Source organism: Bufo bufo, chromosome 5 (genome assembly GCF_905171765.1).
Source record: "Bufo bufo chromosome 5, aBufBuf1.1, whole genome shotgun sequence".
Classification (NCBI taxonomy): domain Eukaryota; kingdom Metazoa; phylum Chordata; class Amphibia; order Anura; family Bufonidae; genus Bufo; species Bufo bufo.
The window spans coordinates 108,835,536-108,854,587 of NC_053393.1; the positions used below are offsets into that span (position 1 = coordinate 108,835,536).

Here is a 19,052-nt window from a genome sequence, read left to right on the forward strand (position 1 = left end):
ACTGCTGTAATCACAGGTCTTTATTAGTGAGCAAGCTCCCACTACAAACAAACTAATACTCTGTAAATAGGCATTTTCTATTTGTGTAAGATATCCAAGTTATTTTCGTTAGTTATCTCTCTATCTGCTCCTGCAGCTGACATCAGCAGGGAGGAAGTAAAGGACTGCAGCAGTTCAAGGACTCTTCTTCTCTGCCCCATATTGAAATATAGTGTGCAATAAAAACAAGTTAATAAAGCTAATAGTCTTTATAAAGCATTAGTTTTTTTTCCCATGGCACATATGACAGATTGAACCACCAAATGATGTACCATCATAACCTGTGTGTTTTTTTTTTTTCAAAGAGATTTCAAAGAGAAACAACAACTTGAATGAGAGTGACATGTGAGCTCAGAGCCTTAATGGGGTTGTCTTACTTCAACACATGACATTTATCATGTAGGGAAAGTTAATACAAGGCACTTACCAATGTATTGTGATTGTCCACATTGCCTCCTTTGCAGGATTGATTTATTTTTCCATTGCATTATACACTGCTCGTTTCTAGGGGTTATTGACCACCGTTCAATACAGCAGTGGTGGTCGTGCTTGCACACTATAGGAAAGAGCGCCGGCATCTCTGGTGGCTGGTACCGTGGCAGCGCGCATAGGCTGGGGCTTTTTCCTACAGTGTGCAAGCACGACCACCTCTGCTGGATTGCAGTGTGGACATAACCATGGAAACGAGCAGTGTATAATGTGATGAAAAAATGAATCCAGCCAGCAAAGGAAGCAATTTGGACGATCACAATACATTAGTAAGTGCCTTGTATTAACTTTGCGTACATAAATGCCATTTGCTGAAGTGAGACAAACCCTTTAAGTGTTTGCTAAAGTTAAGGGGGAGAGGGGGTGTATGCGGCATCCATATACCATGTGAACGAGAATAGATAGGAAGGTCATAGTAAAAAAAGGACCCAGTATTACAGCGAGGCTTACTTGCTGCAAACACCCTGACAGACAAGGCTTCCCTCACTCTGTGTAGCCCAGGCATTAAATCCATCTGTTACGTGAACCCTGTGCACAGCCTCCCACACTGACAAATTCCACTGGGTTAACCCTTTGTGGCTTTATTTCAACTGGTCAGTGAATTATTTGTGGATACTATTTCTACATCACACTGACGACACACTGACAAAGTTCAGCAGATACACACAGTACTTCTCTTTACACAGTGGCGTAGCTAGAAATGACTGGGCCCCACAGCATATTTTTGAATGGGGCCCCCCTCCCCCAGTAATTTTTTCACAACCCCTTCCTTTTATGCCGCCCCCATTCCTGTGTCTGGTAAAGATCGCTCTCTCAGACCAGGCCCGGCATCTGTTCCATCCGTTTTCTACGCTGTCTATACTGTCACTTAATATAATTTCATTGTGTAATACTGTTGAGGGGGCCCTGACAAAATCTTTTAGTCCTCCTCCTTCTGGATGGACCCCTTTGGGGTCAGGGCCCCAAAGCAGCCGCTTCCCCTATAGTTACGCCCCTGTCTTTACATAAAACGAAAAACTGCTCTAACACATCAAGAAACACATAAAAAGTAGAGCACTGAGAAACTTGTTAGAGGGAAGTTATTATATAAAGAGCCATGTTCTGTTTGAGGATGCCCATGCCAGCAAAAAATGAATCAGAGTGAGCTGATGTCAATGACCTAAAGCTGAATTATTCATATCACATGATGTTATGACCGTACGCCCAGTCATGGAATCCCTGCCAATGCTTGGCCTGGGGAGCAGATACGGTCTGTTGTACCGCAGCACTGTCAACATGCTTATAATAATGGTTTATTGTAAAAGCAATAGTGATTTATTGTACAAACTCGCATTCCCAATAAACTGTCCCCATGGCAGATCATCGGGTGATCACATCTTTCATCTGGAGCCTAAAATCATTGTTTCCAATACACAAATAATCTTAATGGGCATGAACGATCGTAGTAGAGATTGTTCATTCCCTTACAGAGGGGATCAATCACATGGGGACCGGGATGAATAGAGGTAGCGGCATTGCTGCCGTCTCTGGTTTCTACACAATCAGGGAGATTTATCAAACTGGTGTAAAGGAAAACTGACAGTTGCCCAAAGCAACCAATCAGATTCCACCTTTCATTTTCCAAAGAAGTTGTGAAAAATGAGAGGTGAAATCTGATTGGTTGCTATGGGTCTCTGTACTGCCCCCTGATATATTTATACATAGTAATTAGATCTCCCCTCAGTTGTCTTTTTCTAAAGTGAATAACCCTAATTTTGACAATCTTTCTGGGTACTGTAGTCCACCAGTCCACCCATTCCAGTTATTATTTAGTTGCCCTCCTCTCCAGCTCTGCTATGTCTGCCTTGTTAACAGGAGCCCAGAACTGTACACAGTACTCCATGTGTACTTCATGTGTACTTCATGTGTGGTCTGAGTTCCACAGCATCTTAACCCCTCAACAGTGACCTCTACAGCACCCCGCCCCTTAACAGTGACCTCTACAGCACCCCGCCCCTTAACAGTGACCTCCATAGGGGACAGTCCCCTTAACTGTGACCTCCACCGTTCCCTGATCCCTTAACAGAGACCTCCACAGCACCTGTCCCTTTAACAGTGACTGCCACAGTACCCCGCTCCTATGACAGTGACCTCACAGTCCCCTGCCCCCTTAACAGTGACCTCCACAGTGCCCGCCCCTTTAACAGTGACCTCCACAGTGGCCTAACAATCATCCTATCGATTTCCTTTTCTTACGGGGCATTATTGTCTTTAAATGACAGCAAATTAAACCCCACAGAATTAGTAGACACTTAAGGTCATGTGAGTTACAACAACGTTGGCTAAGCGTTGCAATCAAATTCATATTAACGCACACATGAGTTGTCTTATACTAAGTATGTCCTTCATTGCCTATAGCAACCAACCAGAGCTCATATTAATGACCTGTAGCAAAATAGAATCGGAGCTGTGATTGGTTGCTATATGCAACCTGATGAATATCTAGGCTAACTGACAACAGCCAACAGACAATGGCTCCTGAAGTTTGGCGGTTAGGTTACTAAGCATATTTTTGGGCAAATAATTGGAAAGCGCGGGAGGAAAATTTCCACTCAAAACATAGTCTATGACGTTCCCTGAGGCACTGGAGGCGGCTGTGCAAAATTTTGTGATTGTAAATTCGACAGTGTAGATTCCTTTAGCGGACATACACACATACTGTACATACATACACTCAGCTTTATATAGTAGATATACACATACACACAACGGAAGTCCTTAACCCTTAAAGGACCTCCGCCGTACATGTACGGCATAAGTCTGGTCTGCAAACATGGCGCCCGCTCGCATGTGCAGCGGGCGCCATAGCCGCCGGGTTTCTGCTATTTTAAATAGCAGAGACCCGCAGGACATGTTTGCGATCAGCCATAAGGCGGATCACATACATTTTCCCTTTCAGATGCCATTGTCAAATGTGAGCACGGCATCTGCGCAGTCCGGAAGTGGAAGTCGCGCACTTCTGCTCCGGTAAGGCCCCTTTCACACGGGCGAGTTTTCCGCGCGGGTGCAATGCGTGAGTTGAACGCATTGCACCCGCACTGAATCAGGACCCATTCATTTCTATGGGGCTGTTCACATAAGCGGTGATTTTCACACATCACTTGTGCGTTGTGTGAAAATCGCAGCAAGCTCTATTTTGTGCGTTTTTCACGCAACGCAGGCCCCATAGAAGTGAATGGGGCTGCGTGAAAATCGCAAGCATCCGCAAGCAAATGCGGGTGCGGTGCGATTTTCACGCACGGTTGCTAGGAGACCCGATCATTATCATTTCCCCTTATAACATGGTTATAAGGGAAAATAATAGCATTCTGAATACAGAATGCATAGTAAAATAGCGCTGAAGGGGTTAAAAAAATAATAATAATAATTTATCTCACCTTAATCCACTTGCTCGCACAGCCCGGCATCTCTTCTGTCTTCATCTTAGCTGTGTGCAGCAAAAGGACCTGTGGTGACGTCACTCCGGTCATCACATGATCCATAACCATGGTAAAAGATCATGTGACGGACCATGTGATGACCGGAGTGACGTCACCACAGGTCCTTTTCCTGCACACAGCTAAGATGAAGACAGAAGAGATGCCGGGCTGCGCGAGCAAGTGGATTAAGGTGAGTTAAATTTTTTTCTTATTTTTTTTTAACCCCTCCAGCGCTATTTTACTATGCATTCTGTATTCAGAATGCTGTTATTTTCCCTTATAACCATGTTATAAGGGAAAATAATACAATCTACAGAACACCGATTACATGCCGATTTTTCTCACGCACGTGCAAAACGCATTACAATCGCGCATGTTCCCGCAACGCACCCGGACCTTTTCCCGCAACACCCATGTGAAAGAGGCCTAACAGCGTTGCCCGGCTGATCAAGCAGGCTTCGGTTCCTATTAGATGACTATGCCAATACAGGCCACTAGGTGGCAGCATTGTATTGGTATAGTGCAAATGAAGTGTTCAATGGTGTCTAATGATTGCCAATTATTGTCACCCAAGGTGACTTAGAAAAAGTAAAAAAAGGTTTTTGCAAATATAAAAAAATAAAAAAGTTCAAATCACCCCCCTTTCCTTAAAATAACAATAAAAGTATTTAAACAATAAAAAAAAAATCATGGGCATCACCTCGTACGAAAATGCCTATACTATTAAAATATAACAATATTAATGGCATACGGCAAATGACATAACGGGGAAAAAAAAAAACTGCCAATTTGCCATTTTTTGGCACTTCAACTACCCAATAATTTTTTTATAAAAAGTGATCAAAAAGTCGCACACACTTCAAATTGGTATCACTGAAAAGAACAAATCATCCCGCAAAAAATGAGCCCTCAAACAGCCCTGTACACATAACTACAAAAAAGTTATAGGAGTCAAAATATGGTTATGATTTTTTTTTTTTTTATGTTTTCATTTTTTTCCCAGTATTAAAACGAAAGACAAATTATACAAGTGTGGTATCGTTGTAACCGTACTTACCTGGAGAATAATAACAGGTAAATTTTACCGCATAGTGTACAGTGTAAAAATTAAAAATGAAAACCTTTATCAGAATAGCGCTTTTTTCCAATTCTACCCCATTTGGATTTTCTTTCCCTGCTTCCTACTACATGGTATGCAACCGTAAATGATGCCATTAGAAAGTACAACTTGTCCTGTAAAAAATAAACCTTCATAAGGCTATGTGAATGGAAAAATAAAAAAGTTAGGACTATGGGAAGGCGGGGAGTTAAAAACGAATACGCAAAAATGGAAAATCCCAGGGGGTTCAAGAGCATCTGTCATCAGATTTGTACCTATGAAACTGTCTGACCTTTTGCATGTTTGTTTTACAGCTGAAGGCATCTGTGTTGGTCCTAGAGAATGTGGCAGTTGCAGAGAGAGCAGAGCCTCTAGGTCACTTACCAGCATAATGTAAGAGCTATGAGCATCACTGCTCTAGGTGTAAGGACAACGCCTCCGTTGTTTCTAGAGGTTCATTTGCATTTTTCTCAGTAATGCGGACACATATGAACATGGGACCAACACAGATGCCTTCAGCTGCCAAGCGCACATGTAACAGGTCAGCCTGTACAAATCTGCTGACAGATGCCATTTAACCAGTTAGTAAGTAAATATAGACAGATATCTAAAATATCCCCAGATGTGTTCTCACTCCAGATTAAACATGATTATAATAAAACTCTAGCAGACAACAGAAAATGAATCCCATGGCTGTTTATGAAGTTATGTATTTGAATGAACATTTCTGTTGTCTTTGATCTTTCGGTTTTCATCTGGTCTCTTGTGATTATATGAAGCTCAGAATAATTGAGTCTTCTTGTGTTGAAGAAGTTAAAAGCATCAAATGCTAAAGGGTTTTTCCCAAACTTTTATACTTATGACTTATCTTCTAGATAGGTGATCAGTATCTGATCGGTCAGGGTATGAAACCCGGGACCCCCTCCGATCAGCTGTTTGAAAAGGAACTGGTGCTCGCAGTAGCTCCGCCGCCTTCTCTCTGCTCACCAAGCACAGCACCGTACGTTGTATAGCGGCTGTGCTTATCGCATCTCAGCCCCATTCACTTCAATGAGGCTGAGCTGCGCCTAGGCCACGTGACTGATGATGCCACATGGGCTAGGATAAGCTGCAAGAAGGCCACAGCACTACTGCGAGCTGCCTTTTCAAACAGCTGATCAGCTTAAAATTAGGTTTAAGTCTTGAGCTTCAGATAGACAGCCCTTAACACTACTGCCCCTTTCTAAATATAAAAAAAAAACATTTTGGCGAGTCTTTTTCTAATGAAAGTGTCCCTTTAAATCATCCCGACCTGAACTATTTATACCCAGAAGTATCACTATAACAAGAAACAAAGTCTAGAAGAAATGTTTTTAGAGCAACATAGAAGAGGATTCTTTACGGTAAGAGCAGTGAGACTATGGAACTCTCTGCCTGAGGAGGTGGTGATGGTGAGTACAATAAAGGAATTCAAGAGGGGCCTGGATGTATTTCTGGAGTGTAATAATATTGCAGGTTATAGTTATAGATTTCTGGAGAAGGATTGTTGGTCCAAGGATTTCGTCTGATTGCACATTTGGAATCAGGAAATATTTTTTTCCTTATGATGAGAAAAATTGGCTTCTAGTTGATGGTTATTTTTGCCTTCTTCTGGAAAAATAGGTTGAACTAGACAGACTTACCGTACGTCTTGTTTTAGGGCTCTTTCACACTTGCGTTGTCCGGATCCGGCGTGTACTCCACTTGCCGGAATTACACTCCGGATCCGGAAAAACGCAAGTGTACTGAAAGCATTTGAAGACGGAACCGTCTTCAAAATGCTTTCAGTGTTACTATGGCACCCAGGACGCTATTAAAGTCCTGGTTGCCATAGTAGGAGCGGGGAGCGGGGGAGCGGTATACTTACAGTCCGTGCGGCTCCCGGGGCGCTCCAGAATGATGTCAGAGCGCCCCATGCACATGGATGACGTGTCCATGCGATCACATCACCAATGCGCGTGGGGCGCCCTGACGTCACTCTGGAGCGCCCCGGGAGCCGCACGGACGGTAAGTATACTGCTCCCCCGCTCCCCGCTACACTTTACCATGGCTGCCAGGACTTTAGCGTCCCGGCAGCCATGGTAACCATTCAGAAAAAGCTAAATGTCGGCTCCGGCAATACGCCGAAACGACGTTTAGCTTAAGGCCGGATCCAGATCAATGCCTTTCAATGGGCATTAATTCCGGATCCGGCATTGCGGCAAGTGTTCCGGATTTTTGGCCGGAGCAAAAAGCGCAGCATGCTGCGGTATTTTCTCCGGCCAAAAAACGTTTCGTTCCGGAACTGAAGACATCCTGATGCATCCTGAACGGATTTCACTCCATTCAGAATGCATGGGGATAATCCTGATCAGGATTCTTCCGGCATAGAGCCCCGACGACGGAACTCTATGCCGGAAGAAAAGAACGCAGGTGTGAAAGAGCCCTTAGCCATACAAGTTATGTTAGAATGCAAGATCAATTTATTGTTATTTGACTTATCCTAGTCTTTGAGAACATTTACTTGATATATTATCGTCCAAGTAACTTTAAAAAATATATCTAATTTAAAAAAAATGGATGCATCGTTTGCCTAATGCTTTAGCCCAAGAAGCTTGTAGAATGATTAAGTGCAGTCTATGTTCTAGATTTTAACACAGAGACTAGCCTGAGGAGCCGTGACTTCCTTTTCAGGATCTGCTAGAAGGACTGCCATTCCTTCCATCTCTGAGTGACTTGCTAGAATGATAATGGTGTCTCGGCTTAATTTCTAATCAAAAACATCTAGAGATCTTTTACAGTTTGGTAATTAGTTTCTTAAAGAGGTTGTCCATTAGGTTTTTCTGGTGGAAGCAAGTATTAAAATAGCTCATTTAAAACTTCTGCAGATTTTTCTTACTTAAGAATCTGATCGTTGGGGGTCTGACACCCGGGACACCCACCGATCAGCTGTTTGAGAAGGCAGTGGTGCTGGCAGTAGCGCTGCATCCTTCTCGTTGTTTCCCGCAGGCCCAGTGACATCACGACTAGCATCACTGGCCTGGGCGAAGCTAAGCTCTGTTCACTTCAATGGGGCCTAGCCGTTGCCTTTCTCAAACAGCTGATCAGCAGGGGTCCCGAGTGTCGGACTCCCACCGACCAGATGTAGGTGTGTCTCCCTGAATTATCTGTCTTGAAAATTTAGACTTGTTTTGCACTGTTGGCCATTGAGCAAGGTGGCTCAATAGTTAGCACTGACAATTTGCAGCGGTGGGGTCCTAGGTTCCAATGTGACCAAGGACAACCTCTGCATGGAGTTTGCATGTTCTCCATGTGTTTCCTCCGGTTTACTCCCACACTCCAAAGACACACTAATAGGGAACTTAGATTGTGAGCTCCACTGGTGACAGCAAGTGATGATCACGTCTGTAAAGTGCCGCGGAATATGTCAGGCTATATATGTGAATAAAATAAATTAATTTAGACTTTTTCCTATGCAGATTTTATGCCTTTGTTATAACGGTCATTTTAATGAAAAACTTAATAAAGAAGTAAAGCAATATTTGGAAGTGTCCTGTTGAATTTTCTATAGTTTACATGGATGTGAGTTTTGGAGCCTCATGAACTATGATGCCCTAAGGTAATCAACTGGATGCGGGATGTTTGATTTGTTGGTGATTACTTGTCCGTGTATCACTGATAGATCATTTCCCTCATAAACAGCCTAAAGATTAAATACAACCACCAGATTAAACAAATTGGTATGAAAAGATCTTTTTCACATCCTCAATTAAATTATTATCAAGCGTGTTGATTTTTTTTAACATTAATTATTAACCCTAATAATGGTGGCGAGGGATGCTGGATAAGCAGCTTTGAGATGACTGTAGCCTACCTTTACATCCATCTACTCACGTCCTGAAATAGTTGCTCACTAGGATAACAGAAGTTGAATCCTGCAAACAATTTGACAAACACTTTGGCATTAGCCTCCGACTTACAGATACGGTACTGTAGTGTAGACGTGGGAGTACAGTATAAATATAATCTGGCTCCTATTTAGTTAATTTGCAAGACATTTACCATATCTGCAAACAATTGGATTAGCTTTACTTTAGTACATTAAGATGTAATGATGCTGACATGAGCTAAAGACTGGTAGATGGGATGTGTCAAGAGTCATGAACCAGCCTCTCTGAGATGGTAAAAATGCATAGAGAGTTATCACAAAGCTCTTGGGACATTGGACTAAAACTAACAGTAATTGCTGCTCAGCCACAATATCTCTAAGAGTAATTTACAGCATAATTACCTATATTATATATTAATCAGTCTATCAATAAAGGGTGCACTGACCAGTCATGCATTTGGTCAGTGTCTGTGGGCCAATGCTCAGAAGGAGCCTACAACATTATAATGAGTTATAGCATCCACAAGGTAAAATGCTAATGATCAGTGCTACTTGCCAACAAAGTACTTCAAGACCCTAGTCACTGGTAAAGGGCCCATCACCCTAAATGGTCTTGAGCGCAAAGGACTCTTTGTCCATTACTGTATTACTTTATTTAGGTGCTCACTGAAAATCTACGTATGTGTTTCCTCCGTTTATTAGTTCTTGATTTGGCCTCTTTCACCAAGTCTATTAACCCACTGAGCTTATGTGGTTGTGATGTAACCATTTTATTTCATCTCTTTTACATTTTGCCAAGTTTTATTCTTACAGGACCTTTATCGAGGCTTGATAAAGGTCTTGTGGGACCATGACTCCTTGATAAAGTTATTAATAAAAACCCTTGAGGCTCAAACATTCAAACATAAGAGATGCTTATTTTATGTCTAGGTATTTTTGTGTCATCAAACTATACTTAATACTTAAGGATAATAGTACTTAAATGGAATGTTTAAACTGTATTTATACAGTTGCAAGAAAAAGTATGTGAACCCTTTGGAATTATATGGATTTCTGCACAAATTGGTCATAAAATGTGATCTGATCTTCATCTAAATCACAACAATAGACAATCACAGTCTGCTTAAACTAATAACACACAAATAATTAAATGTTACCATGTTTTCATTGAACACACCATGTAAACATTCACAGTGCAGGTGGAAAAGGTATGTGAACCTCTAGACTAATGACATCTCCAAGAGCTAATTGGAGTGAGGTGTCAGCCAACTGGAGTCCAATCAATGAGATGAGATTGGAGGTGTTGGTTACAGCTGCCCTGCCCTATAAAAAACACACGCCACTTCTGGATTTGCTTTTCACAAGAAGCATTGCCTGATGTGAATGATGCCTCGCACAAAAGAGCTATCAGAAGACCTATGATTAAGAATTGTTGACTTGCATAAGGCTAGAAAGGGTTATAAAAGTATCTCCTAAAGCCTTGCTGTTCATCAGACCACGGTAAGACAAATTGTCTATAAATGGAGAAAGTTCAGCACTGCTGCTACTCTCCCTAGGAGTGGCCGTCCTGTAAAGATGACTGCAAGAGCACAGCGCAGACTGCTCAATGAGGTGAAGAAGAATCCTAGAGTGTCAGCTAAAGACTTACAAAAGTCTCTGGCATATGCTAACATCCCTGTTAGTGAATCTACAATACGTAAAACACTGAACAAGAATAAATTTCATGGGAGGATACCACAGAGGAAGCCACTGCTGTCCAAAAAAACATTGCTGCACGTTTACAGTTTGCACAAGAGCACATGGATGTTCCACAGCAGTACTGGCAAAATATTCTGTGGACAGATGAAACCAAAGTTGAGTTGTTTGGAAGAAACACACAACACTATGTGTGAAGAAAAAGAGGCACAGCACACCAACATCAAAACCTCATACCAACTGTGAAGTATGGTGGTGGGGGCATCATGATTTGGGGCTGCTTTGCTGCGTCAGGGCCTGGACGGATTGCTATCATCAAAGGAAAAATGAATTCCCAAGTTTATCAATACATTTTGCAGGAGAACTTAAGGCCATTTGTCCACCAGCTGAAGCTCAACAGAAGATGGGTGTTGCAACAGGACAACGACCCAAAGCATAGAAGCAAATCAACAACAGAATGGCTTAAACAGAAGAAAATACGCCTTCTGGAGTGGCCCAGTCAGAGTCCTGACCTCAACCCGATTGAGATGCTGTGGCATGACCTCAAGAAAGCGATTCACACCAGTCATCCCAAGAATATTGCTGAACTGAAACAGTTCTGTAAAGAGGAATGGTCAAGAATTACTCCTGACCGTTGTGCACGTCTGATCTGCAACTACTACAGGAAAAGTTTGGTGGAAGTTATTGCTGCCAAAAGAGGTTCAGCAAGTTATTAAATCCAAGGGTTCACATACTTTTTCCACCTGCACTGTGAATGTTTACAAGGTGTGTTCAATAAAAACATGGTAACATTTAATTCTTTGTGTTTTTAGTTTAAGCAGACTGTGATTGTCTATTCTTGTGACTTAGATGAAGATCAGATCACATTTTATGACCAATTTGTGCAGAAATCTATATCATTCCAAAGGGTTCACATACTTTTTCTTGCAACTGTATATATATATATATTTTTTTTTTTTTCTAATTGCAGATTTTTCACTTTATCTTCTGTACATTATTATAGGGGCAGCAATTTTCCTGAGCTGTTGTCAAAGGGGTTTTCCGACCCCCAAGATAAAATCAACTAAGAACTGAAATACATTAAACTCAAAAACCTGTTTACCAGCACTCCGTTCCAGCTCTGCGGGTCCTGACTCTGCGGCTTCCAGTCTCTTGTGGACTGGATATGTGATATCCATAGTCATATGCACCACTGAGGCCTGGGAATGGCTGCAGTTGTGCACATAGCTATGAACATCAAATATCCGGTCCACAGGGAACCGGAAGCAATAAAGTCGGGAACCTCAGAGGTGGAACAGACATCCCCAAATGGTGCATGACTTCTGAGGCCAGTGAATGGCTGCTGCAGTACATGTGACGACAGACAGGATCTCACAATTCTTGTCTACAGCGGACTGGAAACAGTGAGGATGGGACAGATAAAACTTATTTTTTATGTCAAACACATTCCAGGCCTTGGTTGATTTTAACTTGGTGGTATGACAACCCCTTTAACTTATGGAAGTAATAGATTTGAGGTGACTCCTTTATTTCTATGGGGGAGTTTTTAGGCATACTCTGCGACCTGTGCACAGGTCATTGTGCAAGGAGGGGGAGTCGATGTAGATAAGCTGTGACATCACCTATTGTGAATAATGGATTCTGTGTTATATATGTTAGTTTTCTCATAATCCTGCCTGTGATGATAAGCCTAATTAAAAGTGAACAAAACTGGAATTCTCTGCCTTTTATTAGGCTTAGTGGCCAGTGTGAAAACTGCAGGGTTTTAAGATTTTTTTTCAAATATAGATTTAAAATTAAAATAATATTAATAATAATTAAAATATCAGTTAAAATTCTTAATTTAAAAAAAAAAAATGTTTAACATAAAAACTTGATTTAAACAGTAATTCATTTTCTGATGACACATTCCTTTGAACAGTTTCCTTTACAGTTTGTACAATGGACCTTGATGATGGATCCAACGAAAAGAAGATGGAAAAAATAAATAATGCAAATTGTCAATTGATTTATTTTGGGTGACAGCAGCTTTGAAGAAAATGAATAAATTAGGCCCCTTTCACACGGGCGAGTTTTCCGCGCAGGTGCAATGTGTGAGGTGAACGCATTGCACCCGCACTGAATCCGGACCCATTCATTTCTATGGGGCTGTGCACATGAGCGGTGATTTTCACGCATCACTTGTGCGTTGCGAGAAAATCGCAGCATGCTCTATTTTGTGCGTTTTTCACGCAATGCAGGCCCTATAGAAGTCAATGGGGCTGCGTGAAAATCGCAAGCATCCGCAAGCAAGTGCGGATGCGGTGCGATTTTCACGCACGGTTGCTAGGAGACCCGATCATTATCATTTCCCCTTATAACATGGTTATAAGGGAAAATAATAGCATTCTGAATACAGAATGCATAGTACAATAGGGCTGGAGGGGTTAAAAAAATAAAAAAATTAATAATAATTTAACTCACCTTAATCCACTTGTTTGCGCAGCCCGGAATAGGAATAGGACCTTTGATGACGTCACTACGTTCATCACATGGTCCGTCACATGATCCATCACCATATCGCTAGGATATTCCCCCACTGTCTGATAGGTGCGGGTCCCACTGCTTAATTTCTATGGGGCCGCTGAGCGCTGGCTTCCGTCATAGAAGTGAATGGGAGTAGTGGCTGTGAATGCACGGTACGCTCCCATTCACTTTAATAGGGAGAGATCTTGGTGGTGGCCGGACAGGAGTCCTCCAGCCACTTTGCCTGCTCCATTTTCGATATAGGTGTGCCAACCTATCAAACAATGGGGGCATATCCTAGCGATATGCCCCCTTTGTCTCAGATGAGAATACCCCTTTAAATTTCCCCTTCTATTCCTCACCACACACTGAAGCTCACAGTAAATAGAGGTAGAAAACATATAATTATTAAAGCAAATATGAAAGATTTTAGTAAAGTAATTGCCATAATTTTAGCTAGCAGAACATGAGTGTTCTGAATGCAAAGAAAGGAAATTATTTTTCAATACAAAAATAGCTACCAGTGCTAGTATAAATGCATGTACTACAAATAAACTCTCTCTAGTGTGCAGGATTAGTAGATAAATGGTGCAGATTTTAATCTGCCAAGAACTGAGGATGGCTTCTTTGCTTAAGCTACTTTCACACTCGCGTTTTGGCTGTTTCTGAGATCCGTTCAGGGCTCTCACAAGCGGTCCAAAACTGATCAGTTTGCATTCTAAGGCATTCTGAATGGAAAAGGATCCGCTCAGAATGCATCAGTTTGCCTCCGATCAGTCTCCATTCCGCTCTGGAGGCAGACACCAAAACGCTGCCTGCAGCTTTTTGGTGTCCGCTTGACAAAACTGAGCCAAACGGATCCGCTTTCTATTGTGTCAGTGAAAACGGATCCGTCCCCATTGACTTACATTGTGTGCCAGGACGGATCCGTTTTCACTGACACAATAGAAAGCGGATCCGTCTCCCATTGACTTTCAATGGAGTTCATGACGGATCCGTCTTAGCTATGTTACAGATAATACAAACGGATCTGTTCATGATGGATGCATGCGGTTGTAATTTTGAAACGGATCCGTTTTTTCAGATCCATGACGGATCCGGCCAAAACACAAGTGTGAAAGTAGCCTAAGAGTACTCCTGCTCATATGCCTGATTAGAGAATATGGATGTTGTAGAGAGGGCTCCCCCTGAGATCCCGAGTGGAGAGCTGACCAGTTGTGTCTCTCACCCTGGCAGTATCAGGCTGTTCAGCCATTCACCTACATGATCTTCATGTAACACTACAACGAGGCTACTGCAGGAAAAATGATCAATCAATGGCAAATTCCGCCCAAATCAGCTGTCTGCACATGGGTCTTGGAAGCTGAATACTTTGTGATCCATTAACAGTGGTCTTATATAACAAGGGTAGTCTGTGAAGTTACAGCCAAATTAATGCAATATTAATGTTGCCAGACTATGGGTCCATCAGAAAGGTTCTATTCTCCAACTATCCATAATGTAAAAAAAAAAAAAAAAAAGGAAAGGAGCACAATGGAATGCCTCCTAAAGGGTTCCGTTTTGCATCGCATCCTAACATTCTGTTATAACGGAACACTATAATGGAATTAGGAACGCTAATGCGAACCCACCCTAACACAGGGAATGGAGCCAGAAACACAGCTCTGTCCACTATGTTAATTTACTTGTGTGCTTTGGGTCTCCTAAAAGAGAACTGAGCTGCAGAAACCCAGCACCGCTGGGACCATAATGGATGACGAGAAATCCATCAACCCCCCCCCCCTCCCCACCCAGAATTTGAAGGGAGCATCAGCGCATATACTCAACTGCCACTTCTTTCATACTACTCCTCATCGCGGTTGTTCTAGTGATCGGTGGGGGTGCCAGACAGTGTGAATTTTAGAATTTGCCCTTTGTTCCTCTTAATTTCAGTGCCTGGCAATGACTTAATGTGATCTATTATGGTTTATAGCGTTTCTGTAATACAAATGACAGTAAACTACTGAACATTAATACCAATATTAGAATTACAGGAATGAAGTCATAAGATAATTGAATACTGGTACTTTGTGTAGCTGAAATTAAATTTGCATTATTTTTTTACAAGCTAGGCAGAGATTTGACTGCAGGGCTACATTTACTTATTAAATAGGAATTAAAAAGCAGTATATAAAATAGCAATTATTACAGAAATTGGCCATACAGAAGCTACAACAGATGAACTACACTTCATAATAATATGTATAATCTAACTCAATGCATAAGACATCGAGGCTTTAAAAAAATCTTGAAAGTGCATATTTTACTTTGATTGCCAAAGCGTCACTTAGTCCATGTTCATTTTATTTTACTAATCAAAATTTCTGCACTTGACCTCCGAGAACATTTTGGAGTAGTGAAGTCCAAATGGTAATTGAAGCTTTAGTTGGCTGCAATGCTTAATGCCAATATTTAAATTAAATGTGAAACATCCTTGCGTCTTTCGCTAGCATTTTCCATGGGGAGAATTTGTGTTCTAGATAAAATTAGTGCAGAGCAGTAGATAAGAAATTGGTTTCTCTGAAAGCTCAAGAAAACCTATTGACCTTATAAATACACCAATTGAAATGGAACTTCCAAATGGGACCGACACCTTAAATGGTGTACAGTCGTGGCCAAATGTTTTGAGAATGACACAAATATTAGTTTTCACAAAGTTTGCTGCTAAACTGCTTTTAGATCTTTGTTTCAGTTGTTTCTGTGATGTAGTGAAATATAATTACACGCACTTCATACGTTTCAAAGGCTTTTATCGACAATTACATGACATTTATGCAAAGAGTCAGTATTTGCAGTGTTGGCCCTTCTTTTTCAGGACCTCTGCAATTCAACTGGGCATGCTCTCAATCAACTTCTGGGCCAATTCCTGACTGATAGCAACCCATTCTTTCATAATCACTTCTTGGAGTTTGTCAGAATTAGTGGGTTTTTGTTTGTCCACCCGCCTCTTGAGGATTGACCACAAGTTCTCAATGGGATTAAGATCTGGGGCGTTTCCAGGCCATGGACCCAAAATGTCAACGTTTTGGTCCCCGAGCCACTTAGTTATCACTTTTGCCTTATGGCATGGTGCTACATCGTGCTGGAAAATGCATTGTTCTTCACCAAACTGTTGTTGGATTGTTGGAAGAAGTTGCTGTTGGAGGGTGTTTTGGTACCATTCTTTATTCATGGCTGTGTTTTTGGGCAAAAAATTGTGAGTGAGCCCACTCCCTTGGATGAGAAGCAACCCCACACATGAATGGTCTCAGGATGCTTTACTGTTGGCATGACACAGGACTGATGGTAGCGCTCACCTTTTCTTTTCCGGACAAGCCTTTTTCCAGATGCCCCAAACAATCGGAAAGAGGCTTCATCAGAGAATATGACTTTGCCCCAGTCCTCAGAAGCCCATTCACCATACTTTCTGCAGAAGATCAATCTGTCCCTGATGTTTTTTTTGGAGAGAAGTGGCTTCTTTGCTGCCCTTCTTGACACCAGGCCATCTTCCAAAAGTCTTCGCCTCACTGTGCGTGCAGATGCGCTCACACCTGCCTGATGCCATTCCTGAGAAAGCTCTGCACTGGTGGCACTCCGATCCCGCAGCTGAATCCTCTTTATGAGACGATCCTGGCGCTTGCTGGACTTTCTTGGACGCCCTGAAGCCTTCTTAACAAGAATTGAACCTCTTTCCTTGAAGTTCTTGATGATCCTATAAATTGTTGATTGAGGTGCAATCTTAGTAGCCACAATATCCTTGCCTGTGAAGCCATTTTTATGCAACGCAATGATGGCTGCACGCGTTTCTTTGCAGGTTACTATGGTTAACAATGGAAGAACAATGATTTCAAGCATCACCCTCCTTTTAACATGTCAAGTCTGCCATTTTAACCCAATCAGCCTGACATAATGATCTCCAGCCTTGTGCTAGTCAACATTCTCACCTGAGTTAACAAGACGATTACTGAAATGATCTCAGCAGGTCCTTTAATGACAGCAATGAAATGCAGTGGAAACGTTTTTTGGGGATTAAGTAAATTTTCATGGCAAAGAAGGACTATGCAACTCATCTGATCACTCTTCATAACATTCTGGAGTTGTAATGACCGGCGTCACGCACAGGGAGGGAAAAGGGAAAGCCCTGCCCAAGGGAGAGGGAAAGGTGGTGACCCCTGACTCACCTTGCGGCTGGCACCTGACTGCCCTGACGTCCCTAGACGGGTTCCTCACTCGTGCGGCGATCACGTGCCTAAACCCTGGCTTTCCCTAAAATGAGCCCTAGATAGTGAACGGGCCAGTGGGATCGCTAGTCCGCACCACTGACACTAAGAGGGAAACACCAGGGAGAGGACAGACAATACAGACAAACACATACACCCAGGTGGGCGACCACAGCAGACCACAAAGGTCCAACAGGGATCCGGAGGGTAGCGTTCTGGACCAACAACCAGAGAACGCAGCAACACAGCTCCAGAGGGTCAGAATAGATGTCCAGGCAGGAAGCTCTATATCTGGCAACCAGAGAAGTGTGAGAGGGGAATATAAGGAGGTTGGGAGTGCTGGACAAGGAACAGCTGAGGAGAAAGAGCTACGGATCCCTGAGTGAGCCAAAAGGGTTGCAAAGCAAACCCAGAAAGCTACCATAAGGAAACAGCCCTATCTTACATAGAGCGCGCAGCCAACCGCTGCGACTTCCTGACCCCGGGTATAACGGAGTCAGGCGTGGTTCTTGACACCCTCGTGACAGGAGTATATGCAAATTGCTATTATAAAAACTTAAGCAGCAACTTTTCCAATTTCCAATATTTATGTAATTCTCAAAACTTTTGGCCACGACTGTATAGTAAATAAAGTTGAAGCAATTTTAAAAAGGCATAGAACTGGAATGTGTGGTGTTAGTGCATGAAAACTGGACACTGGCCATAATTAATCTTTAAAGGAGTTATCCAATATCTAAAATATCCCCCCCCCCCTCCCAATGCTCAGGTCCCTCATATGGATTACACTTACCTGCTCCCTGGGACCAGCATTGCTCTGGATCCTTGCACGTCTGCCGCTGAATCTCCTCATTGCTCAGATCAAAACATCCGGCAATGGGGGAGAGCAGCCAATAACAGGCCAGGACGGGGACGAGTCCCCTTGAGGCTGGTCACCGTCGTGGCCTGCTACTGGCTGCTCCCCCTGTCGCAGGATATTTTGAACTGAGCGACGGGGAGATGCAGCGGCAGCCGTGCAGGGATCCAGAGCGACATGGGTGCCGGGGAACAGGTAAGTATAATCCATACAAGGGGATTTTATTTCCACTAGACTACCATTAAATTAAAAGGGTAGATTTACTATTGAAAATGCATCAGTTTTTTTGGAATATTTTGCACCAATAAACAGGTGTGCCTGCTTTGCATCATATTTACAAACTGTTTTCCAACTCATCTGATAAGGGGTATGGCTTCTCTGGGAAGGGATATGACTTCACAGGATTTGGTATGGTCGGTCTAAACACGCCTCTGCATAAAAAGTGCACCAAATTTTGGTAGCGCATTTTTGAAGTAAAACTATGCCACAAAGTTAGGCCTCTTTCACACGACCGTTTTTTTTTCTGTTTACGGGCCGTTTTTTGCGTTCCGTATACGGTCCATATACGGAACCATTCATTTCAATGGTTCCTCAAAAAAAACAGAATGTACTCCATATGCATTCCGTTTCCGTATTTCCGTTTCATTGAAAGATAGAACATGTCCTATTATTGCCTGCAAATCACGTTCCGTGGTTCCATTCAAGTCAATGGGTCTGCAAAAAAACGGAACACATACGCATCCGTATGTCTTCCGTATCCGTTCCATTTTTTGCGGAACCATCTATTGAA

At 42.4% G+C, this 19,052-nt stretch overlaps 1 protein-coding gene across 1 annotated transcript in view; it reads right to left on the reverse strand.

The window, feature by feature from the left end:
* The window catches only part of KCNB2 (potassium voltage-gated channel subfamily B member 2), a 254,937-nt gene that overhangs the window by 180,882 nt on the left and 55,003 nt on the right, over nt 1-19,052 (reverse strand). The gene's annotated exons all lie outside the window — the stretch shown is intronic.